This window comes from Talpa europaea, assembly GCF_964194135.1.
Source record: "Talpa europaea genome assembly, chromosome: X".
In the NCBI taxonomy this organism is placed as follows: Eukaryota; Metazoa; Chordata; class Mammalia; order Eulipotyphla; family Talpidae; genus Talpa; species Talpa europaea.
Window position 1 is genome coordinate 26951899 of NC_140081.1, and position 27657 is coordinate 26979555.

Here is a 27657-nt window from a genome sequence, read left to right on the forward strand (position 1 = left end):
CATAACTATAGAAACTAACCAAAAGCTTGCTACAACCCAGGGAGTGCTTATTCAAGAAAAACAATTTAATATTGGCAAGAGTTTTATGGCATTTTAGCTTACCCTAGTTTCTCCACCAATCCCCAGCTAAATCATAGCTTTGAAGAAATAGCCCACATTCCTCGTACCAGTTTTAGAGGGAGCAGAAGGACCTTGTGTGCAAAGAATTTTCTTTAGTTGATCTGTTTATTGGCTCTTTGGAAGACCCGCTCAAAAAGTATGTCTTTATATCACCTAACTGCAAGCATACCCAGTTCTAATGTCACTACAATGCTACTTGTTGAAACATTTATAAGAAAATATTTTAGTTACTGCTGCCTAAGGCAAGGATAACAGTTGGGACAAATGAAAAGCCTTTGGAGGAAAGACCGATATACATAGGGCAATTAAGTTTGAAATGTTCCAACATTTACTGGGGATCTAGAAGTTCACATGTATGTCCAAGGCTGTGCACATGTTCATGAAAGATCTAAGAAGGCCTCAAGATTTCATTTCTGGCAATCTTTCAGGCTCTGTACAAGCAACATGTGAAGGCTAAGGTAAAGTTGTAAACTACCTGAATGAATGTTGAAGGTGTGCCCCAACACACATATTGTAGCCCCTCTGCAAAGACTGGAAGGTTTTTTGTTTCAGGCATTTTGGGAAATCTCTGTCTAATCGCTGGGTAATAATCATGTTAACAGAACAGAGACTTTCATGACCAAACATGAAAATGAGTCTAGACTTACAGATGTAGATAAGAATAGTTGCCAAACAAGATGTAGCAACATCAACAAACTCTGGAGGTGAGAGACAATCTGATTTCCAGAGTTGCTACATTAAAATATTCAAGACAACCTGTTTTCAACAAAAAATTATGACAGGAAAAGAAACAAAATATGACCCATCCAGAGGCATAAAACTCCCACAATCAATAGAAGCTGTCCTTAAGGAATCCTCAATGTCAGACTTTCTAGATAAAGACTTTAAAGCTGGTGTTTTAAATATGTTCAAGGAGCTAAAAGAAGCCATGTTTAAAGAACTAAGAGAAAGTATGAGAGCAGAGTTTCACCATATAGAGAATATCTATAAAAAATAGAAATTATAAAAGACAACCAAATAGATATTCTAGAGTTTAAAAGCATGAAAATTAAAATGAAAAAAAAATCACTAGAGGGGCTCAATAACAGATTTAAGCAGGCAGAGAAGAAAGAATCAGAAAATGTGAAGCTAGGCCAATTGAGATTATTCCGTTTGAAGAACAGAAAGAAAAAAGAATGACAAAAATGAACAAAACTTCAAAGACCTGTGTAACAACATATACATAAAGGGAGTCCCAGGGCAGAGAGAGAAAAAGGGGTAGAAAGAATATTTGAAGGAAAAATGAAAAACACTAACCTATATATCCAAGAAACTCAATGAAGTTCAAGTAGTATAAACTCAGAGAACTGGGAAGAGAGACAGTTTTATTTCTTTCTTTGAAATCTGGATACATCTCTCTTTTTTTTTTTCCTTTGCCTGTTTGTACCAGCTAGAACCTTCATTACAATGTGAATAGAACTGGTGAGAGAAACATCCTTTCCTGATTCCCAGTCTTAGGAAGAAAGCATTCAGGTCTTTCACCATTAAGTATACTTATTTGATAGTTTTTTTTTTTTTTTTTTTGGTAGATGATGTTCTTAGTTTGTTGAGAGTTTTAAAATAAGGAATGGGTATTGGATAAATTCAAATAACTTTTTCGAACATACTGAGATGAATATGTGTTTTTTGTCTCTCATCATATTACTAAAGTATATTATAATAATTGATTTTCAGATATTAATCTACCCTTACATTCCTGGGGTCAAGAGAATCATTTGCCTGTGGTGTATAATATTTTTTACATGTTTCTGGATTTAGTTTACTTACATTTTCTTAGGGATTTTAAAATTTTTATGTATATATTTATTTTTAAGGATTTATTTTACTTATTTATGCATACAAGAACTGGGGTGTAGGCCAGAGGTGTGGGGACAGGGTGAGAGGATTCACTAAAGGGACAGAGTGGGGGAACAGAACAGGCAGATGTACTGAAATACATTTCTGAGGGGAGCAGCGGTGAGACAGGAGAGGTCTGCTGCGCCATGTGAGTTGCTCCCTGGCCGGGGATCAAACTCATGCTGCAGTGGCTGGCAATAGCTTGATAGCGCTGAGACTTCAACCCTTCTGCCACCAGGGAGGCCCCTCTTTAAGAGTTTTTTTTTTTAAATCTCTGTTCATGAAAGATATTTATCTGTGGTCTTCTTTTTTATGTCACATATTTGTCTACCTTTGGTATCAGCATAATATTGGTCTCATCAAATGAGAATTGTTCCTTGTCCCCTACATTCTTGAAGAATTTGTGAAGGAGGGTTTAACTTCTTTAAATGCTTGATTTAATTCACCAAAAATGCCATCTTAGGCTGGCTTTTCTTTATGGGAACACTTTAAATTACTAATTCAGCTTCTTTATTTGTTATGGACTATTCATATTTTTTATTTATTCTTTAGTCAGCTTACATAATTTTATCTTTCTAGGTACTTTTCTTTTTCATCTAAACTGTTGAATTTGCTGGCAGACAGTAGTTTGGAGTAATCCCATTTTCCTTTTAATTTCTATAAGGCAAATGGTAACATTTCCTCTTTCATTTTTGACTTGATAATTTGTGTTTCCTTTTTTATCTTCGTCAGTCTAGCTAAACGTATATCAATTTTGTTGATTATTACAAGGAACAAATTTTTAGAATCATTAATTTTCTTTATTTTCTGTTATCTATTTCATTGATTTCTACTTTTGTTATTCCTTCCTCTGCTTGCTTTGGGTTTATTTTTCTCTTCATTTTTTCATGTGTTAAGGTGGAAGTTTAGGTTATTACTTTTATATCTTCTTTTTAATATAGTCATTTGAAGTTATGCATATCTCTCAACTGTTTCATCTGTATCATAAAGTTTGATATTGTTATCGTTTTCATTCAGTTCAAAATATTTTCTAATTTTGCTTACAATTTATACTATGACTCAGTGATTATTTAGAAGTGTATTGTTTAGTTTCAGAATATTTCTTGAGTTCTCAAATTTCCTTTTGTTGATTTACAATTAAATTCTGGCTGGAGGACATTATTTGTATGATTTTAATCCCTTGAAGTTTATTCAGTTATTTTTTATTACCAAGCATATGATTTCTTCTAAAGAATGTTCCACATGTACTTGAAAAGAATGTATATTTTGCTCTTGTTGGGTGAGGTGTTCTATAGATGTCAGCTAGGTCAAGTTAATTGATAGTGTTGTTCATTTTTTTTTTTGTGTGTGTGTGTCTTTGCTGTTTTATGTCTAGTCAGTTTATCCATTTAGACTTCAACTACGATTGTTTAATTGGTTATTTCTCCTTGTACTGTTCATTTCTGCTTTGTGAGTTCTGGAGTTTTGTTATTAGCTATGTATGTATTTATTATTGTTATATTCTCTTCAAAAATAGTAATTATGAAAATTATCCTTTGTTGTGATAAATTTTTCAGTCTTCAAGTCTATTTTGTCTGTTACAAGTATAGTGACTTGGTCTCTATTTGCATGGCATGTATGTCATACTTTTACATTCAACCCATCTGTATCTTTGAATCTAAGTGATGCTTGTATTCTGTACACAGTTGAATCTTGTTTCATAGGCAGAGTGACAATGTCTGCCTTTTGTTTTCAATGTTTAATTCTTTCACTTTTGTAGTTGAATTTTTTATTTCAATAATTGTAGATTCATATGCAGTTCTGAGAAATAATACAGAGGGATCCCTGGAACACATTGTGTAGTTTTCTCCAGTGGTAACATTTTGCAAAACTATACTATAATATTATAACCTGGATATTGACATTGATGCAATCCACAGGTTTTATTTAGCTTTCCTTAGTTTTATTTGTACTGGTGTGTGTGTAGGAGTCAGAGGGCAATGTAGTCACCTATGTAGGTTAGTGTGTCCATGCCCACAGTCAGGGCACTGAGCAGTTCCAACATCACAAGGCTTTCTCATGTTGCCCATTTACAACCACTCCCACTACCCTGCCATCACCCTCCTTAAACCATCCTTAACCTCTTGGTAACCATTAATCTGACATCTTTTTCTAAAATTTTGTCATTTCAAAAATCTTATATAAATGAAACCATGCAGTATGTAATTCTTTGCATTTGGTGTTTCTTTTCTTGCTTGCTTGAAAATTATGGAACACTCAATGAATTTGGATGATATCCTTGCAAAAGGGCCATGCTAATCTTTTAGTGTATGTGCTACCCAAGTGCACACAATCATTTTAATACTAATTTTAAGGTAGGTACTGATGTATTTGTATTTTATTATATATTAGTATTATATCTCCATTTTCTATGTCTCATGTCTTTTTGTTCTCCCATTCCTCCATTACCACCTTGTTTGTGTTACTTTTCTTCTAGTGTACCAGTTTAATTTCTTTGTTTTTAATTTTACTTCTGGAAATGATTTTCTTAGTGATTTGTCTGGAAGAATTACAGTACATATATTAACTAAAAACAATCTATTTCAGATAATGATAACTTAATTTCATTAAAATATGGAAACTTTGCTCCAATATAACTATATTCCTTCCCTCCTCTTTTCTAATATTATTGTCACAAATATCACTTCTTTATAAGTTATATTCCCCCCAAAATAGTTTTATAATTATTTCTATACAATCATCTTTTAAATAAATTAAAAGGAAATAGTAGATAAATTTTATATTATCTCTTATATTGAACTGCATAATTACCTTTACTCGTGTTCTTTATTTCTTTGTGTGCATTTGACTTAGTATCGAATGTCATTGCCTTTCAGTCTGAAGAACTTGTTCCTTTAGAACTCTCTTTAAAGCAGGTCATGTTTCTTTGTGAATATCTTTAATTTGCCTTCATTTTCAAAATCTGCTTTTGTTGGACCTGGGATTCTTGGTCAAGATTTTTTTTTCCATGCAGTGCTTTGAAAATGTCATCTTACTGCTTTTTGTGTCTCCACCATTTCTCATGACAAATCAGCAATTAAACCATTGAGACCCCTCCCTTCTATGTGATGAATTGTTTTTCTCTTGCAACTTTCAAGATTTTTTCTTTGTCTTTACCTTTCAACATGTTCACGATGATGGATCTCAGTGTGAACTTTTTTTTTGCTTTTTTGGCATTTATTGAGCTTATTGTATATATAGTCAGTGTTGTTGATGAATTTGGGAAAATTTTTTTCCATTATGTCTTCAACATTCTTTCCTTTTTCTCTCTTTTCTTGTTCTAGGACTCTTAGTCCCAGAACTGAGTATGTGTATGTTATGTTAGTACAGTATGTGTGTGTTATGTTAGTACAGTATGTGTGTGCTATCTTGGTACAGTATGTGTGTACTATGTTAGTACAGCATGTGTGTGTGTTATGTTACTACAGTATGTGTGTGCTATGTTAGTACAGCATGTGTGTGCTATGTTAGTACAGCATGTGTGTGCTATGTTAGTAAAGCATGTGTGTGCTATGTTCGTACAGCATGTGTGTGTTAGTACTCTTCATGGTGCCTCACAGGCCTTAGTCTCTGCTAATATTTCTTCACTGTTTTTTTTCTTTATGTTCTTTAGATTGGACAGTTTCTCTTCATGTATCTTCAAGTTTGCTGATTCTTTTTCCAATTTAACTCTGTTGTTAAGCTTCTCAAGTGAATTTTTATTTGCAGTTTGTATTTTTATCTCCAGAATTTCAAAAGGTCTTTCATTTTTTAAAATTTTTTTGTTTCACTTAACTTCTTTATTTTATTTTATTATTTTAACATTTATTATTTTTTATTTTTTAGACAATATTTGCTTCCCCCCACCCGCTCAGATTGAATCCCCATAGAATTTCCTTCCCCAAGGCACCCGTGCACCATCACCACATTCCCCTGTGTTCCTCCCTCCCTCCCGCTCACCCCTTTCCCGCCTCCTCCCCTGCAGTATGTCTCTAGTTTATAATTGTCTGTTTTTGCTTTGTTGTGTTTTGTACTGTTATTACTATTTTTTTATACTGATGTCTTATTTGGTTCCCCTATATTCCTGTTATAAGTGAAATCATCCGATATTTTTCTTTTTCCTTCTGTCTTATTTCACTGAGCATAATTCCTTCTAGTTCCATCCACGTTGCTGCGAATGGCATGAGTTTATCTTTTTTGATTGCCAAATAATATTCCATTGTGTATATATACCACATCTTCTTGATCCAACCATCTATTTTTGGACATTTGCATTGTTTCCAAGTTTTACCTATTGTAAATAGTGCTGCAATAAACATAGGTGTACAGGTGTTCTTTTGAATCACTGTTTTTGTGTCCTTTGGGTAGATCCCTAGGAGTGGAATTGCTGGATTGTATGGTATCTCCATTTTTAGTAGACTGAGGAATCTCCAGACAGCTTTCCACAGTGGTTGGACCAGTTTGCTCTCCCACCAGCAATGTAGGAGAGTTCCTTCAAAAGATCTTTTAAAAATAACTTCTCTCTATTGATTTTCTTTATTTTGTTGGTCATGATTGTCATATTTTCTTTTGGTTCTTTAAAAATGGTTTCCTTTATTTCTTTGAACACATTTATAATATTTGTTTTGAAGTCTTTGATAAGTCCACAATCTGGGGTCTTGCAGAGATAGTTTCTATTGTCTACCTTTCTTTGTTATATATCAGCCACACTGTTCTGTTTTTATTTGTTTTATGTCTCATAACTTTTTTGAAAACTGGACATTTTGGATAATGTATGAAAGCAACCCTGGATTATGATTCTCCTCTCCCCTGGGTTTGTTGCTGATATTTTTGTTCTTGTTCTTTTTGTCGTTTATTATTTTAGTGACTTCCCTGGATTAACTCTATAATGTCTGTCTCACTAGTGGCATGCTGGGGAGACTGATGTCTTTCGTCAATTAAAAAAAAAATCTTGATCTAATCTCTAATCCTGGTGTACTTGGCTTACTCCTTGGTCAGCATAACTTTGTGATTAGCTCAATATTGGTCAGAGGTTGTTTTTTACCACATTGAGTCAGTAAGGTCTTTTCTCTTTAACAGTGGCTCTGTGTGTTTGGGAAATGACATTAAAAGTTCAGCTAGTTTACAATTCCATCAGAGACTTTACTTTCTGTACTACAAAGTTTCATATTCATCCAGGGACAGTAGCTAATTAAAGTCCTCTCCAGTCTCATCTGAATGTAAGCATAGCCCATATACACACATAGCCTTTCAGATGCCCAGGGGTATGTGTAAGCTTATGAAGGCTGACTTCGGCTCTCTTGATCTCCAGAGTTCACTGATAATGTTCTTACCTTTCTGCAGGTATGCCCAACAAGTATGACAACCTCATACTAGTTTTGATTTTGGTGTTCTCTGATTATCTGCCACCAAGATTGCTATTGCTTTCAATAATGCCCCAGGCATGAATTTTTACATGCTTTCTGTAAATCACATCAACCCCTCTACAATGTTGCTGCTGGAACTGATGACCTCCCCTAGCCTGGTAAAACTATCATGCCTCTGGGCTGGGGGCATGAGTATGGCACAGCCTTAGTTAAAAGCACAGTAAACACTGTTCTTACTGAAATTCAATAGGTTTTCTTTAGTAAATGTTAATCAGTTTGTCTTTTGTCTTTGGTGAGTTTCTAGATTCCAGAAAATGTTTTTGACATTTTTGCTTGGTTTTACTGTTGTTTTGGGGAAAGATTTGCTATGGTTCTCACTCAACTATTATGTAAGTGCTGTCTCAGTAATGGCCTTTTGTAATTGTGTTTGTCACAGATAATGGCAGGTCTTCTCTCAGGACAAAGCAGATTCATATCCATAGTAGTGTCTGCACATCTCTGGCAGAGGAAGGGTGGGTAAGTTCTAGTGATAGGCATCTTTCATGTCTCATCAACTTTCAAAGGAGATTTACAAAGAGACTGAGTATTCTATATTCAGAGTGAAGATGACTAATCACTACCCCAGAATTTTGCCACTCCATGAGGCAGAAAATGGAGTGGAGGGGGCACCATACACCCACTTGGGGAACAGTCTTCAGGTCAGAGAATCAAGAAGGGGCTTCTGGAGTTTTGTGGGATCTCTGTACGTCTGTAGGTATGTGATAGGGACCCGTCCCCCACATGAATTTGCCAGGGCTGCTACATGCAAATATAGCCCTTTGATGTGTATTTTCGAATAGTCATGACTCTTGCATACAGTAAGTGAAGTTACTTACCAAAGGTAATTCCTAGATTATGATGCTAATGATGTTTTCTTTTTTCTTGAGGTTGCTTCTACTTTTATGCACTGTCTTTTGCTTATTTTACTAATTACCTGTGCAATAACATGGTGTCTAAATGGTTCTAAAGGCATCACTCTAAATTTAAAAACAGCATTGAAAAGGGGTAATTCCCACAAGTGTTTGTCTTATGAATGAGGGTGAGCATTTAACTAATTACTATGCAGGAACTGCGTGCGGATTGTAGCAACAATGCCTGAAGGGAGCAGCAACTGGCATAACCCCATTGTGAAAAGGTCGATCTGTTTTTATTTTATCTTTCTTAGTTTTAGAACTGTTGTTTTAAAGGGAGATGTGATTTTGTAGCTTTGGGGAGCACGCATCTATTTTAAGCCATTATCAGAACCGAGAACTGGAGGAATTCAAGAAGAGGGCCCCAGTGCTCTGTTCTAAAAAATATTGTAGAAGCAGAGAATCTTTGGTTTTTAACGGCCAAGTTCTGTCCATTTTGTGAGCAAATGTCATACCAAAAGACAGAAATACAGCTTAGAGAATAGCTTCAGAGGACAAATGGCAGGGGAGGTTCAGGCAGCAATAACTTAGTGCCATAGTCATTTTTAATGGAAATGGAGCCTCTAGCCAAGCTTAATATATAATGTATCATAAAACATATGTCTGTCAGTCTCCCAGGTACGATAAATAGGGAAAACACAGACCTCAAAGGGAGGCTATGGCAGGCCTTGCAGAGGGGCTCAAATTACTTGGCTTGTTGTGGGGGTTGAAGGCTATAGAGGAGAAATGATGTAATGTGTATTTTTAGTGTTTCTAAGAAATGACTGTCTCCAGCCCCATTCTGGTGGACTGTGGGAGAGGGGATGGGAAAGGGAGAGTTATAGTTCTGCATGGAAAAATTGAGTCGAGTGCCTGTTTTACAGGTGATTAAGCTATTTCTGTTTTATTTGCAGAGATGGGATGCATCCAGTTGATGGCATTTCATAGAATGCCCACCACCTTTTTATCTTATTGTTGGTTTTTCCTTTTCCCCTGGTGAAACAGCTGCCCAGGGCACCCTAGTGTGGATGGCGGACTCTATCCTTATGCTCTAAAGCCCCTAGCAAAGACCATTGAAATTGTGTCCTATATCATGTTCTTTCAAAATAGATCTACAGGCCCCATTTATTCTATTTATGTTAAGGATTCCCTGTACTTCTGGATGTTTCTATCATTGTACCTATCTCTCCTATGTCTCAGCACATAGGTGAGCTTGTGTACACACAAGCATATACATGTGTTCACACACACATGCATATATACACTTATGCTGTACACAGCACCAGGTAGCATCCAGGGAGTGCTAATTGTATCATATGAATTCAAGTTGTATTAAGGCCAGAGACTTTGCACTAAAATGTGATTAAAGCAGCCCTTTATTCAACTTTAACAGCCTCATTCTTGTGATTCACTGTGGATTTCCATGCAAGTTCTTCTAGGAGCTACTAAATTATCCCTTCATACTTGACATGCATGGGTGCAGGGAAGTATCTGGAGACTGTGGGTGGGCTGCTGTCAGGGGAGAGAATGGCCGCCTAAGTCCAATCAGACTCGCATGCCAATGTTTCTCAAGATCAGCCCAGCTCACATAGTTGTGTCTTCTTTTTTTTTTCACTTATAAATACTTAGGCATGTTCACACTTGCCCAGTTTCTCAGTGATTTTAAAGCCCTTTCCAGGGCTTTAGCCCTCATTTTCTCCTTTTGTTGTCTTGCATTGTCTGTAGGGATCTTTCTTTGGTAGAACAGGTTTTATTTTTTAACATGACCCAGTGTAAGAAATACATTTTATACCTCAACCCACTACATACTTGTTATAGGTCAGGGAGAGGGGCAGCCCAAACCCCACAAACCTGCCTATTCTAAATGGGTTCTGCCATCCGCCGCATCAACACAAAACATGAGAATTTAATGGGAAGGAACTTTAATAAAACTAGGAAACAATACAGGTAAGGCAAAGAGTCTAGTTTCTAAGTGAAGCACCCAAAGTTACCCGTCCCCTCGTGGGTAAAACTCCATCCATATGGGATCGGCGCAGAGCAAGGCCCCAAAGCCTGCCACAAGTCTAAAGCATCTTCCAGTGGGGACCCACAGAAAAGGGTCAGAAACAACCAGACAAGCCCAGAAGGAAAAGAGCAAAATCAAAATCAAGATAAAAACTGCCATTGTCACCTCCCCACGGGACTCACCCACATCTGTGTCACCCAGTCCACGACCAAAAGACAAGCGCAGTTTCTTCACGTGTCTCTAGGCTCCATGCGCCTCCTCCAGGTCTCCTGGCTCCATCCTGCTCCTTCCTTCCTCAGTCTCTTCTGCAGCTTCTCCTCTTCCTGCTCAGCTCCACCCCCTTTCCTGGGGACCACCCTGTTACATACTTACACGTGTGCAAATATATAAGTGACCAAAACAAGGTTTTTTCTAAAAGTCTACGGTCTATGAATTTTGTTGTTTTATTCTGTTCTTTTCTATCCCATTTTAAAATGATGCTCTTGACCCTCTATGACAAAAATATTTATTAAACACATTTCCTCTCCTGAACACACATCTAGCCTACATTTCCCATCCACCCTCGTGGTTCAATGTGGCCAAAATACTGAGTCCTAGCAAATAAAATGTGGTAAGGAGTGCTGGGTGCCCCTTTCAGATCCAACCCATAGAAGCCTATGTGGAATCCAGAAAGCCTATGTCAAATCCACTGTGGCAATCTTGGAAGTCACATATTTAAGATGGGGTGAGTATGAGCCCCAGCTCCTTACTCACTCACTGGTCAAAAAGCCTGCACTGAAATGTGAGGAACAAATATTGTTTTGAGCCATTATACACTTGGAGTCTGTGTATCATAGCAGCTAGCATTATCCTATTACACCCTCAGAAACATTTGTTGACCCTCTTTTCAGCAACTACATCATTATCCTTTTTAATTTAAAGTTTTCCATATAGAGACTTCCCAAGTACCAAGCACTTCTTTTTGATGCTTCTGAGCCCTCCAAACCCACAAGCATAACCAAGCCCTCCAACCCAAAGCACAAGAAATTGTGCTGGGCAGACTAATGGATGCAGTCATCAGACTACGTCTATGGCAAGTGATGGAGGACAAGAAAATAAAACTGAAAAGGAGGGGCACCACAAGACCAGAAACCTGGCTCACAAGGAGGTGGGGGTAGAAGAGATTCAAATAGCCATTGACATAGCTATGGAAACCATGATCCTTAGGCTCAGGTGGCACAGTTGACACAGTTGCAAAAACTAGTATCCTTAGGCACATCGCAGACGCCTAGATTGCAAAGCATTAATTCCAAGCAGGTATCTGAGCTCAGGGCGCATCCAGAGGTAAAGATATGGAGATTGAGCCCATTGTAGAATCTCTGGTCCCTTTCAAACACGACTAAGTTACCCAAAATTAGCACCCAATTGACAGCTCACAAGGAGTGGCCCCTCCCAAACAGAAGAAGACTATCTCAGTTCAGTCTCAGCACCGGCTTGGGGCAGCAGTCCCTCTGCCCACCTGTGACTATGCAGGTGCTTCTTTTCACCAACTCTCTCCTTCTGCAGGGCAGCAGCTTCCTGCCTGCTGGTGACCTGCCAAGGCCGCCCACCTGCAATCACGCAGGCCTCTCTCAGCAAACCTGTCCCTTCTGGGGCAGCTCTTCCTGCCCGCTTGTGTCTATGCTATTGTTTTAAACGGTTTCATCCCTTCCCTAATAAACCTGCCCTTTAAATATAACTAACATCTCTGTCTCGTGGAGAAACTCGCCGGGAAACTCGCCGCGCGTCGCTGAAACGGGAGCTCTGGTGACACCTTTCCCAGAGTGACCCCAAGGACCCTGCACTCCAAACCCACAGACTCCATACACCACAACAGCAAGTATCTAGGCCACTGGTACTTAACCTAATCATCTTGTGCTCACAGTGCAACATTTCTAAAGACAGCACCTTTAGGTTGTGAGTAAGAGGTCTAACTTGATTATTATGGGGGTTTCTTACCATGAAATTTTGAATAAAGTAAAATTCCCTGCTTGGGACCCAGAATGAGGAAAGGGACTCTGTTCAGGAAGGTCAAAGCATAGCCTATCCTTCCTCTTTCTTGTATTTTCGGAGAGCTTTGAGGTTTTATGGCCGTTGATTATTGCATTTAAACTCTGGATAAACTCATGGAACAAAATTAGCCTGAACAGGGAACAGGCATCCTGGCCAGCCATGAATTCCTTGATCCCTGGGGAAGATAATCAAGAGAAGAATCCACAGGCTTGTCATTCTTCAACTTCCTCCCTGGATCCCTTCAGCCTTCCCTCTCCTGTTTCCTTTCCTGAAACCCTAACTGAAAAAAATCTGGTATTGCTAAAACTTCTTTGCTGGACTTTGTCTTGCATGGCCCCGACTTGAGAAGAATGAATTATGTTTTCCATCTGTCACTATCGTCCTCATTCTGCTACAGAATTGTTAATGATAACTCCTCTGTGTAGCCATAAGATACTAATGTGCAGCCAGGGTGAGAATCATCTTGGGACCCTGCAGCCATATCAGTGCTTCTCAAGTACCAGGAAATCCTATTGAAAATGTGGATCCTGTTTCCCTAGGTCTGGGCTGGGTCTGAGAATCTGCACTTGTAGCATTCCTTGTGCTGTCTTTCCTGCTGGTCCTTAGACCACACTTTGGGTAGCAAAGAGCCAGGAGATGTAGTCAGATTGTATTTTATCATCAGATGCTTCAGGTTTCCATCTGGCAGAATGAGAGGAGTCAGCGATCATTTTCTGCCTCATATTCATCAGATGATTTACCTCTGTTCCACAAGTCAGGCACCACTGCAGTTAACATCCGTTTTCCAGATAAGACAGGATGCTTTTGTCAGATCCTCACAAACTCTGACCTTTAATTCCTGAGTGCTCAGGGTACCTGGTGACAATTTTGAGATTCTTTGATTAGCTGGAATTCATTTTTGTATCTAATCATTCCTAAGTGTTTGTGAAATATTCCCTTTGAAAATTTCTCTTCTAACAAATAACCTCACCCCCTGCATATTTTGTATCATACTTTTAGTGAAGAAATCAAACAGTATTGGCACTGACTGGAAGGGATTTGGAACCCAGCTTACCCACCACCTAGCATTTGAGGAGCCTGGAGAAAATGCAGACTCATTCCTAGTGTTGAAATATAATCTTCAAAATGTAAAGACACGATTCTCAAAGAGATGTAGAATGAACATGTGTCAAATATTTTATTCATCTCATTAACTAATGAGGAAACTAGCAAGATGGTCAGGCCAGTTTAAAGGATGAATATTTATAGATAATCAGTCAAAGGAATGCGGAAGTGAATTTGCCAGTAAAGACAAAACTGGTAAATGTCTTAGGGGGCCACAAAACTGTAACCAGTGGAGTCACCTTTTCTGCAGGACCAAAATATGCAAATTGCTTCCTAAAGTCACAGTCTCTGGGTCCCCATCAGACAGGAAATGGCAAAGCCAAACACAGATGCACTCCCCTGTGCGATAAATTCTTGGGTGAGCCTGGTTAAAATGACACTGAGAGGACATGCAATTATTTCCTGCTTTAGTTGCCAGTTTTGGATAATTTTTCATAGCACTAGGCAGAACCTGAACCAGCACCAGAATTCTAGTACATTTTTAAACTTTCTTATTCTTGGCAGATCAGCAATGATGTCACTTTTGGCAGCTGTTTTTAAGTTCTTCTCTACTAAAACAATGATATCAGATGACCAGCACATATGCGACATACTGCCCTGGGCTTGCCCAGGGTTATATGGGGACTCTAACACCACCCCTTTTTCTGCCACTAGAGATAGTGTGTCATAAACGTATGATCCTATGTTATTATGGGGGGTCCTTATACTCATGTGTATTCTTTTTACTTAATAAGCTATTCTGAAACTTTGCTACTTAAACTATTATTAGTAAAAATAAATTTCCTCACAGCTCACATCAAAACTGACCTCCACATATCAGCCCAGCAAGGCACAGCTTGAGGAATGCTGATTTATGAGATGCAAAGCTCCCACATGTTTTGCAAAGCCCCAGACTGCCTGGATTGAATTTGTTTCTCTTTCTTTGTATTTTGCCTTACTTTGGGCTGTGGAATCTCAAATTCCATGTGTTTGGCCTGACAGCAAGAAATGCTGGAACATATGGAGTTCAGGACACATCGAGTGATCCTTAACCATTTACCACCCAACAATTAAAGCCTCATGGTCACTGGGGACACAGAGTGAGCGTCTCGTTCCTCACGTGTTGTCTGTCCAGTCTGTATCTCAACTATTTGCAAATGTACTTTTCAAATCTTCTGGGTCACAGTTCTCAGTGATTTCCCTCTGCTGAGAGGATGCTCAGGCCCACAGTGGCTTCAGGATCACGGCGAGTCCACGTCTCCTGGAATCATCCTAAAACTCAGGGCAGCTCTTCCGCAGTCGTATCTGTATTCTGTGACCTTGTCTCCCCTGGCCGCAGCTAACAGGCAGGTAAGAACCCAACTCCATAAAGGCAAGGTGAGGCTCTCTTGGAAATGTGGACTTTGGGATAGAAAGAGCTAGCACTGCAGAGGTGTGGCATCAAGTTCCCGCTGATCATAGCTTTTTTTTTTTTAAGATTGATTTATTTGTACAAGAACCGGGGTACAGGCCAGATGCACGGGAGAGTGAGAGGATTCACCAGAGACAGAGCGGGGAGCAGAACAGGCAGATTGACGAAGTACACTGTTGAGGGGAGCAGCGGGCGAGACAGGAGAGGTCTGCGCGCCATGTGGGATTCTCGCCAGCCGGCCAGAATTGAACCTGTGCTGCAGAGGCTGTGGACAGCTTCACAGTGCGGCGCTCAACTGCCTGTGCCACCAGGGAGGCCCTGATCATAGCTTTTTAGAGAGAAGTTTGGTGAATGCCTTCTTTTGATGGTTCTGGAGTTGCTTTGTTCTACCTCAACTGCCTAGCTCGCATTGCATCTGATTGTGTTGGATATGTTAAACATTTTTTCTATTAAATTTCTCTCTACTTTTTGTTGTTATTGATTTTGTTAGACTTGGTTTCAGTTGCTTAAAAGTAAGAACACTTGAAATATAGTGGCCTCCCCAAGTAACGAATTAGGTGGAGGCTGAACTGGCTTGAGTGAAGGGACTTTGGTTCTAGCCTTCACTGTCACTCGTTTGGTGTGACTGAATAAACTGTGTAAATTCTTTTGAACTTCATGTCCTCTATCTACTCTAGTGAAAGGGGGATAAACTAGAAGATTCTTAATGTCCTGAACCAGTTTTAACAAGTGACCCTAAAAAGCTTTGTCATCCTTTATTGAGAGGTGGGATCTTTTTCTCCCCCCACCCGAATCTGGTGGGTTGTGACTGCTTCAACAAGTAGAGGCTAGCGGAAGTGATGGTGTGTGACTTCTGAGGCAGAATCCTGAAAGGCTGAGACACTTAAGCTGGAGTTCTCAGTCATTATATAAGAAGTTTGGCTGCACTATGGCAGCCTGAGTGTGTTGAAGTTCAAGCCACTTCCAGGGGTCATGTGTCAATGTTAGAGTTTAGTGGCAGTTGCGCTACCTGCCAATAGCCAATATCAACTGTCAACCACGTGAGTGGTCTTCTTGGATGTCTAGCCCAGTCCAGTCTTCAGATGACTGCAGTTATAGGTGATATTATCCTGTAATCACATGACAGACCCCAAAGGAGAACTGTCCAGACAAGCCTTTCCCAATTCCCAACCCAAATTCCTTGCTTTGAGTCCAGTGGGCCTAACAAAATGATTGTTTTATGCAAATAAGCTTTGAGGTTAATTATATAGTTACGGTAATGGAAATTGTCCCTCTGACCTTGACCCTCCTACATTCCCTCCCCCTGTTCCTTCATCCATCCATATCAATTCCTCCATTCATTCTGTGTTTTTTAAGGTCTGACTCTTCATGGAACTAGGGCCTCAAAGATGAATCTGTCACTCTTCATGGCCTCACAGAGCTTCCAGAGCATATAGAAAGGGGAAAGCAACACGAATAAAATCAGCTTGAAACACAGGGAACTTCATAAAAGAGTGGCAAAAAGGCATGAGCAGCAAGAGTTAGAAACTCTTGCATAGGTCTCTTCTCAACAGAGCCGTGCATGAGGAAGAGACAGTGCTCACCTCAATGGTGCTGGAGGTTCCAGATCGATTTGATTTCTCATAAGGCAGAATTTGTCCTTATTAACCTTTCTGGAGACTATTGGAAAACAAGGATTTCCTCCCCTTAGTTACATCATTTCAAAGGAGATGAAAAAGATCAGTGATAGCTGTTGGCTTGTCTCAGATGACTATGGCTGGCTGTTAATTGGCCTCCAGGAAAGCCCTCCTTTACTTATTTCCTGTGATGGACCAATGGGCATTTAAGCCTAGACATGGTGGCACCTCCACTGCAATTTTGCTTGCCCTGTTTTCCCAGAAGTTAAGGTGGCTGCATCCCCTGTTGACTCAGTTGCTATAATAGAGAAGAGAGTCTGGTGCTCCTGAGAAAATTCTGCTTACTCAAACCTGAAAGAGATGCAGGGCCCTAGCCTGCACTGCACCCCTACTGTGTGTCAGGAAGACTTCCACCAGGTTAGTTCCCCCATTGATCTCATTGCAATGAGGTGATGCTCAGCAGAGAGGAGTCCCATGTGTAGGGGGGGTTTGTAACCGCATTGCATCATAGTTAGGTATTACTATATTTTTTCTGTGCATGGAATCATCATAGTTCTCTCTGTTTCCTGGAGCATGAAATGATGGTAGATGACTGTTAAATCCTTTTTTTTTTTTTGAAGTAACACAGTGCAGCTGTCTTCCAAAAGGAACCCAAACCTAGAATCCTTTGATACTTTTATGTAGGAATGGCATCAACATGTGAAGGATTTGCCACAGATTGCATACAGTTGTAAACGATGAAGAACCGTAGGAAGAGATGCCTCAAATAGAAGTTCTAAATTTCTTTTGTTTGAACTTAAATTTTCTGCTAATGAAGATAAAGAGTTTTAATGTCTTGCCCCTTGGAATGGAAGATTTTTTAGCTGGTTTCAAAAAGCAAATTGCATAGTACTGTACACATTCTCAGGCTAACTAAACATTGTTTAGCTGTTGTAATGGAATTCCTGGTCACTTAATTATTTTTTTATTGGGGTAAAATTGACATGTAACATTAGCTTTAAGTGTACCACATAATGTGGTACTTGTATGTATTGTGAAAAGATCACCATAATAAGACAATGAGTATCTGTCGCCATGGTTATAATTTTTTTCTTGTTATGAGAACTCTTAGATTTACTCTTAACAACTTTCAGTATGGAATACAGTATTACAAAGTATGGTCACCATACTGTCCGTTACATCCCCATGATTTACTCCTAGAATTCATGGACATGAAATCATAGTCTCTTATTTTCTCATTTATTTTGCCTAACACAGTGTCTGAGATTCTCCCAGGTTGTTTTGTCTATCATTGGCTTATTCCTTTTCCTTGCTACATAGTATGACTTTGCGTGGATGGGCACTCGAGTTTACCCATTCAGCCTGATGGCAGTCCCTCAGCAAAGGTGAGAGTCAGACAGAAACATCTTAGACCTGAGTAACTGCACCCCTTCCCTGGACACTGTGCTTTTGAGGACCTTACTTCAGGCCGAGATGCCTATGCTCATGCATGCATGTGTCTTCATGGGAAGAGAAGAGGGGCCTGCTATAGGATGGGGACCTTTGTTTATTCATTTGTGAGCCCACAAGCGATAGGGGTTGGTGGGCGCCAAAGGAGCAGGAACAGAACGAAGGAAGGAATTCTCAAAAAGAAAGAAAATTTGTAAAGAGACAAAACCCCAATTTTAGAGGTCACAGAACAGAGGGGCTTACAACCGGGAGTGATTTTAGATTTCATGTTCTCTCATTCTTTTAATTTCACAGATGAGAAAACTGAGGCCCAGAGAGGTTGAGACTTCTCTAAGGTCACACAGTGAGAAAGAGGCAGAACCAAGACAAGAAGTGCAATTTTCTAATTCCTGGGCCAAAGCTTTTTCAGTGTATATAAGAGTAGTGGTCTTCAGACTCTTTTGTTGCATATAGGCTAATTTATTTTTTGTTAAATTGTAAACCATTTACATATTTTGACGTTAACTTCTAAAATATTTTGAATAATGAAATTAAATAGTTTCAGAGGATTTAGTTTCTAGTATGAACAAATTCTTCCTTGATAGATAAAATTTCGTTTTTATATTATTCTTTCTTTCCTTTGAACTTGAAATTTGTCTATTCTCCCTTAGTAATTGTCTTAATATACGTATATTGGGGAGATTCTTATCTGTCACTCTCTTACAACTTTCAGCAGATTTACAATATATGTACATGGGTACATACATACATATATAAACTGAAATTATGTATTGCCATTTTCCATGTCCTTTCAGTCCTTTATTAAGCAAATATTTCCCAAATGCTTATTATGTCCCAAACATTGTTCTAAGTGTTGTTATAATAAATAAAACAGACAAAAATCCCTGTCATCGTGGAGCTTACTTTAAGGCAAAGGAGACATTCACAGACAGGATAAATAAGTGAAATATATGTGGATATTGAAAAGTGCGGAGAAACAAAGCAAGAAAAGGAGTTACAATATCAGGTGGGATGTGGCCCTGACATTTTCCCGTTGGGTGTCCTCCCTGAAAGGTGACTTTCGCAAAAGATCTGAAGGAGGTAAGGGCCCAGTTACGTGCACCTGGGGGCAGAGAGCTTGTTAGATAGAGGGAACAGCCAGTGAAAATACCCTGAGGCCAAAGTACTCCTGTGACTTTAGGAGAAGGACGAGACCAACTTGGGCTGGAGTCAGAAGCAGGAGAGCGCGCGCCCCAAGGGCAGCCAGATTATGAAGTCCCTTTAGGGTAGTTCAAAGATTTTTAGCTTTTATTCTGCCTGATGAAGGAGGGTTTTGAGCAAAGAAATTCTGTCATCCGACTTAAGCTTTAACGAGATCTTTCTGGCTGCTGCGTTGAAAATAGACCACAAGAGGGTATGGACCAAAGCAGAGAGCCATGAGGCAGGGTGCTGGATACCTTTCATTTGCTCTTCAGAGTGACTCTCACTTTTCTCCACCCTGTTCTGTCCCCTGGGAAGCTGACCTGTGTGGAGGACATCAGCGTGTTGCTTGTTCTCTAGCTTCCAGTGGGGTCAGCTAATGGGAACCTGAGGACAGGGAGGGAGGACAGAATAAGATCAGGGCATTTATTTCATTTTTCCTTCTGGCTCCCTTCCTGCTGGGTCACTGCAGTTTGACTGTGTCCCTCTCTCCAAGGCTACAGGTAGTGTTCTGCCTGTAGCTGTCCTTTTGGAGTTCCGGAAACTCTCTCTCTGTTGTTGCTCTTTTTAAGGACTAGAAGTGGACATGGTTTCCCTCTCATGTAAGTCTCTGGTGTTTCATTATTACTCATTAGTTTCTAGAACCCTGACTGTACCTTTGCAAACCTAGTCCCTTAATTAAACTCTCTTCAGTTACCATTCAGCATGCCATCTGTTTCCTGTTGGGGCCGCATCTCTTTCCATTATTTATCGCTCTGTGAAAAACCACCCCAAAACTTAATGACTTAAAATACCCACAATCATTTTTTTTTTTTTGCTCATGATTTCACAATTAGGTGAGACTTGCAGAGAAAGCTTATCTTCACCTCATGTGGCATCGGCAAGGGAGGCCGGGGCTAGAGGATTCACTTCCAAGATGGCTCACTCACACGGCTGGCAAGTTGGTGCTAGTTGCTGTCTAGGATCTCAGCTGGGGCTGGCGGCCAGAGGCTTTGATTCTCCTCCAAGTGAGCTGTTAAGGGTTTCCACACAGCATGAAGACTGGGTTCCAAGAACCAGGAAACAGAAGTTGCCAGTCCTCTTAAAGTCTAGGTCTGGAACTGGCAAGGCCAGATTCAACAGGGTAGAAAAAGCACAGTGAGTTTATGGCCATCTTTAATGCGCCATGCTGGCTGCAACTAGAAGCTGTTGCCATAATCTGTGTGAGAGATGGTAATGGCTTGAAGAGGTGATGGCAACAAGTAGTTGGATCCTGATTAGAGTTTGAAAAGAAAGGACAGGATTTGCAGATTGGATGTGAGATATGAAAGAGGAAAGTTGTGTTCTTCTGTGTTCTGAGAAACAGATGCCTAGGTGGAATTAAGCTGGTAAGCATTTTATTAGTATTATTTTCTGTGTGACAGGAAATAGGGAAGGAGTCAGGGAGAATTGGGAGAGCCATCAGCCCGTGGTGGAAATGTGACCTGGATGAAATGGGGAGGTTGAAAGATGGGCAGAAGAGTTGGTGGCCACCATGATGTCTCAGGAAGGTTTGGCAAAGCCACTGGACATTTCTTGAGTCACAATTGGCCAACAAAGTCACAATTGGCCAACTCCCAGGACTCCTGGGAGTCCTGTGTCTCCCATGGATCCTTACTATGCTTAGTTATTGGTAGATAACAGTCCTGGGGAGAGTGGCCTCAATGCCAATCTAACAAAGGATTTCAAGCACTGCACCTGGCCCTCTCATAGTCAATTTCACTCCCTGAATGGCAGGTCTAAAAGGCACATTCTTATGACTGCTTGAGGGGTCAAAGACACCACTTTTTTTGACCTGAGCAGCTAAAAGAATGAGAGTCTTAATGGAGCTGTGGAAACATGCTGGGATATCTGGTTTAAGAAAGATCATCAGAAGTATGGTTTTGGACATGATAAGTTTGAAATACCTATTACACATCCCAGCAGAAGTATTAAGTAGGCAATTGAATAAACATGCTTAGCTTTCAGGGGAGATGTTCATGTGGTAGACAATGAACTGGGGACAGTAAGACTCTAAGTGTTTATAAAAAATTCACTTCTTAATGAAGTTATCATTACTATATTATTTGTACCAAATTTATCAAAACAGCATAAATATATTTCAAATTTTGACAAATAAAATGTAAATTAGTGTACATAAAGTATAACTTTATTGGAAATGCATCTCCTTATAAGCTAAATCTGTGAACAAATATTATTGCTAGAAAGAATCAGAGTTCAGTATCAACTGTATTCCCATTTTTCATATTTACAGATTTAAATGCCAAGAAATTTTATTCACATAAATATGCAGATTAGAGCAGAAAGACATCATTTGGTTCTGTAAACTCTTTCTGCAACATATGCTGAAGATACTGTAGTAAATTTTTATCAAAAATTATTTTCAATTATCTGCTGACAACCATAGGGCATCTTCTTGCAGTTTGGTGAAAGCAAAGAGTTGGATAATACCTCACTTTTGACCAGATTTGCTATTGAATAATTAGAGGTATTTATTTTGTTAACACAAATCCCAAATTTGAAATTATCCTTGTGTTTGATACTTAAGGCATTTTGACTGCCCGGGACAGTGCATCAGTGGAAGATTCTGGAAAGAGGGGAAGTGGGCTTTTTTTTTTCAATAGAGTAGAAAAAGGCAAGTGCAAAAATGGAGGTAGAAAAGGTGGGTCTACATTTCCATTATAGGTGTGTCCTTAAGTAGATTTTAGGAAAGAGGGTCTGAAATCTGAATCCCTTGAAATTCTCCTGCATGCAAAATGACAAATTTTTCATATTTCAAATTGCACAGCACAAAGCAAAGTTATTAGAAAAGTCCTTTGATAAGGTGCTGGGGTTTTTTTAGAAGGCAATTGGACAGCACCCCCCCCCCTCCAAGGTATGTAGACACAGTGTTGTCATGGGGACACTTTAGAGAGATAATCTGAGAGGCTCTGGGTTGGGTGAATCTGTCCCTCAGCCCCAAGGAAGGTGATTTTATGGTGCCCCAGACCATGCTGAAAAATAAAAATCCAGGCTTAACTGAGGTCAGAGTAAGTTGGGAAGATTGGAGAAAATAAACTAATATTGATATAAAGAGGGTGACTTGATGTGGAAAATAGGGGACTCTTAAGAACCCAAGCAATGAGATAAGCCAGTTCAAAAACTAAGGCTGGGTGCTGGCAACAAAGATGAATTTGTGTTCAGCATTAACCCTAAAGGGTCGTGTGATGAAAGGATAGCTAGGATGGAAGTTAGAGGAATTAGTTAATCTCAAGATCTCCGGCTCCTTAAAGTATTCCTTCCCACAGTCTTCTCACAAATTCCAGACACTTCCATGTCTCCTTATTAGCAGCTTGCTCACGCTTCAGCCTGGAATACTTTTGTTCCACTCTGGGTGCTGTAACGTCCCCCCAAAGTGAAGATGGCCAGGCAGCCTGCTATGGGGTCACCCCAGCCTATTCTTCCTTTCTCCTTGTCATAGAAAGATCATTGCATTAAAGTCAGAAGATCAAGGTTAGATCTGCATCTATCGCCACTGGTTGTGTGGTCTTTGGAAAACCCCTAGCTGAATCTCACTTTCCTTATCTCCAAAAAGGGAATGAACATATTTACCTCCACTACAATTTTAATGTAAGGCCTCCCTGGTGGCATAATGGGTTGAGATGCAACCTATGAAGCTATGCGCAGCCACTGCAGCATGAATTCAATCCCCGGTCAGGGAAATGCCCACTTGGTGCAGCAGACCTCTTCTGGCTCGCCCAGTGCTCCCCTCAGCAGTGTATTTCAGTCAGTCCACTGCTCCCCACTCTGTCTCTGGTGAATCCTCTCACGTCCCACGCCTCTTGCCTGTACCACAGTTCTTGTATGCATAAATAAATAAATCTTAAAAAAAACAATTTTAATGTAAAAATCAAAGGTGAATATTGTAAGGCATGTTCTAAATCATGACACACTGTACAATTAAAGACACGGGCAATTAGATGCAGCATCAGGGAGAACCTCTTTTGTGCCAACACCATGGGGCAGGGGAAGTTAGACACGGAGGGCTGTGTGAGGGCAGAAAATGTCCAGGCTGACAGACAGGCACTTTTAAAACTCATAATAAGGGAGAATGAAAGACAGATGCTGGTTGCATTGGCAAAGTGATTCGGAACCATGGTGTTCATATAAGAGGTAGGGTTTGCCTTGGGCCTTAAAAGCCGAGTTGGAATCTGCCAGGCAAAGAAGTGGGACAAAGGCATTCCAGGCACAAGTGCGAGCAAGGTGCTAAGACAGAGACGTGGAAAGGTCTAGAATGTGCAGAGGACTGTGGATATTTAGGTTAATTTGGGTTGGAGCCTTTCTTTTTTGGTGGTTGTTATTTGAGATATTACTGCCATGGGCAATCATACACATATGTCCTTATAATTTCTCCAATTATTTTTGGAGCATAAATATCTAATATGTGATGAGCGGATCCAAAAACCTATATAGGCCTTTGAATTCATATAATATTGCCCTCCCAAAAGGTTGCAAAACCAGTATCTTCTGTACTGAGATGCTGGCTAAACCTCACCTGGCCTCTGAGTGACTTTTTATGGCAATACAACAATTCTTGAGAATGGCATTTGGTCCATGGTCTATGAGTTGACCTCAAATCTCCTTTTCAATCTTGTTTCCACCTCCAAGGCTCTACGTGTAGTGGTTACAGACATGGCCCTGGAGGAGACTGCTTAGCATTGAATCCTGCATCTGCCACTTTATAGACTGAGCACTCCTGCAAAGGTAATGGAGCCTTTCCATGCCTCAGTTTCCCTCTCTCTGGTGGTAGTGATGCCATGGAAAATATTGGGGGAGGCTCATTTTGGTTTACACGTTTTCTATGATGGTGATACATTATGCATGTTATGCATGTGAATGGTTTGCTAGATTGGGCTCTTTGGAAGGTCAATAGCTGCCATTAGAACACTGAATCTGAAAAGGCAGGGTGGGAGCCAGGCAGAGCTGCCCAGATAGAAGTGCTCAGGATGGGGAGAGCAGATGATGAGGGCTCAAATATTGGTGAGACAGTGAGAAGGGAGAAGAAGTCAAGTATAGAGAGAGGAGCTGGTGAAGGGGGTGAAAAAGCACAAAATACTGGTTGTGAGATGAGTAAGTCATGGGAGTAGTGTGCAGCACCGTGGCTGTAGTGAACACCACTATCATGTATTTGAAAGTTGCTAAGAGTACGTCTTACATGTTCTCGTCAGAAGAAAAAAGATATAATTACGTGAGATAATGGGTGATAACTAGACATATCATTTTATAATAGCTACATATATCAATTATGTTAAAACTATAACAAATCATCCAACCTAGCTTAAAATATATATGGTATTTACATAATAGATGGAATTTAAGTGCAAAAACTTAAAAAAATGTAGCGAGTGGAAAAGGATATAAGGGGAGGTGGGATGAGGTCTGGTGAGGGTGTGAATAGGGCGTGGGTGGATGGCTTAGAGGCTCCCATTCCAAGGGAGTCAGCTCTCTGCTCGCTTTCCTTCGCAAGAATGGGGGTGCTGTGGTCTTCTTTCACACTGATGCTGCCTGTAGGGAAAATACTGGGCTTGTTCAGCATGCTGGGGAGAGCTGGCTTTTATCGCTGGCTGGTTGCACCCCTGGTTTTATCCCAGTTTCAAAAATGTTCTTTAAGCAGCAAATGCCATTTTGATGAGATTATCTCTGAGGGGAGATAATCTCCCCTCATTCTTCTTAGCTCCTTTACTACGGTGTCACTGGGTGTGCACCCCGGGCCAGCTCCGGGGCAGGTGCCACAGGGGACATATGAAAGAGACGTGAACCCTGCTCTTCAAGGAACATGGAAGGGCACCTCTAACCCTTCCCTGCTGCTTTCCCCAGGGGAAATGGCAGTGTGGCAAGGGAAGGCGTGGACACAGTGGGTTGCGCGGGGCCTCCGGCTGCGTCCCGGGTATCGCGCCAGACACTACGTAGAGTTTCGTGTTTAATCCTCCGGACAGCTCGAGCGGTGTTATTACCTCATCTGATAGAGGAGAAAGTTGTGTCTCAGAGAGTGTTGGTAACAGGTGCAGGGCCATGAAAGCAGCGACGTGAGGGTGGGCAGCTTGGTGGACACTGGCCCCTACCTTGCCCTAACTGTCATGACGTTCCTTAGCTGGGGGCTGGCGGGAACCGACGACGTTCGTCCCTCTCCCGCTGTTTGGAAAGCCTCGTTGATCATCTTTCTCAGAGCGAGGCGAGGGCTGTGAAAGTGAAATTGTTACAGAATGTGATCTCCATGGAAAGGGGAGGTTCCATGTTCCCTGCCCCACCTGGTGAAGGGTGGCGCTGAGTGCGCAGGGGGAGCCGAAGAGGACTGGGAGAGGAGTCTTGGGAAGGAGATTCGGAAGAAGCACACGGAGCAGAGAGACACGTGAAGAAGCGCCGCTTGCTTCTTGGCTTTGAACTTTTTTTTTTTTTTTTTAATACAAGCACTGGGTACAGTCAGAAGCGCGGGAGGGCGAGAGAATCCACCAGAGCCAGAGCGGGGAGCAGAGCAGGCAGAAGGACCGAGGTACACTGCTGAGGGGAGCGGCGGGCGGCAGGCGAGGTCTGCGCGCCATGTGGGACCCTCCTCTGGTGGCCGGGGAGCAGCCGGGGATCGAACCGGCGCTGCAGAGGCCACGGGCAGCTTCGCAACCCAGCGCTGCGCCACCGGGGAGGCCCTGGCTTTGAACTTACACCAGGAACATGGAGGACATAGAAGGAGACACACTGGGCCAAAACACTAGAGACATTTGAAATAGTCGTGCGTGAGAGACCTGTGGGGAGGCTGACAGTGGCAGCCTTTACCTTCATTTGTACTTTGATTTTGCTCCTTTCCTTCCAGACTTGCCTGGCTCCTTTTGTCCCCTCCTGTGGGTCCCCACCAGAAGAAAGTGCCTTAGACTTGTGGCAGGTTTTCCTTTCTCAGTGGCCCTGCTTTGGGCCAACCCTGTTTGGCTGGGCGTTTACCCACGAGCGGGTGGGTAACTTTGGGTGTTCTATTGGAAAACTACTATCCTTTTCTCTCTTTTCTTTCTATGCATGTGATTCCTATTAAAATTCTTTCACACTGAAAGTATGCTTTGTGTTTGTGCCGCAGAGAGCAGATCCCAGATCCCATTTAGAACATGCATGTTTGGGGGTCTGTTGATCTACTCATTCTGCACCTCATAGTCATGAACCAAGTTCTTCCTCAGGTTCTGATAAGCTGTTGCCTCTGAGAGAAGTCATGCACAGTTGCCTGGGTCACAGAGGGTGGCAATTTCCACTGGCAAAAGTTCAGGAAGGGCGAGATCAGTGAACTTTCTGACTTCCATCAGGGTCCTTTGGGCCACACTGATAATCTGACTGGATTACATGTGGCATGAAGAAAGACAGACCTGGTTCAGTGTCTGAAGAGCTAGTGTTCTACCTTTTCCAGGAAAATTCTGGAAGTTATGCTGCTGCTGCAACTGCAACTTCTGACTCAGGGATTTGGAGATGATGGAAATGATGTGATTATGAGAAATAGGCTGATTGCAGGAAACCATAGCTGAAGGGAAGTTAGCAACCAGGTTCTGGCCCATTTGGTTTTATCTGTGGTGAGGCTTCTTGAGGTTTCTGTTGATTAGCCCTCTGGAGAACAGTGGAAGCTTGGCTACTCCACGGCAGCTGGAGGTATCCCCCAGGACAGCCTGGGAGGCCCCAGTTGCTAGGAGTCCTGAGGTAGCGGCTGTCATAAGAATGGTGGGCCGCCTCAGTCATGCTGTGCTCAGCACTCTGGGACTTTGGGGAGCCACAGTCTGCTCATACAATACCCCAGGAAGTTATTTCTTATAGAGGGGGAGAAGGGCATTCCCCTGGCTTTTGATTCCCTAGGGGCTGACAGAGATTTTTAAGACTGCATATCCCTTGGGTTCCTCCCTGAGGGGAGCTCCAGGAAGCTCTCCTGGCAGGTTGGGTAAGAGTTACCCTCTGGGAATCCATAACATCACACCCACACCTTATGCCTGCATCTGTCTCATTAAGTTGAAATGATCTGTCTCAGAGGTTAAGGACTCATCATTAGAGGTGGGTTAGGGGAGTGTGTCCCCAGCACCTATCACAGTGCCTGGCACACCAGAGACATTCTGGGAATGGTGACCTGTTTGTTGAGCTGAGAGGGATGCCTGCAGGGACTGAGTGTCTTTCTACCTTTTCCATCTGCTTGTGTCCGCATAGTTACAAGATGGCTGATCCTTTACTTATGCCACATTACAGGCAGCAAGAAAGAAAAATGGAGACAGAGGGAGGACAACCTTTTGTTGGGTAATCAAGGCTTTCCCTGAAATCCCTGGCAGATTATTATTATACGATTATATCTAAGGAGCAAGGGAAGGTATATGTCTTTACCTGAATTTCTTGTCAACTTAAATAAAATTAGGCTTTGTTTACCAAGTATGCAAGTGTGTTTGTTTCTTAGGGCTGCCATAACAGAGTACCACAAATTGGCTGGCTTCAATACCCGAGATTTATTGTCTCACAGTTCTGAGGGCCAGAGTCTCTATCAGGGTATTGCCAGGATGGATTCCTTCTGAGG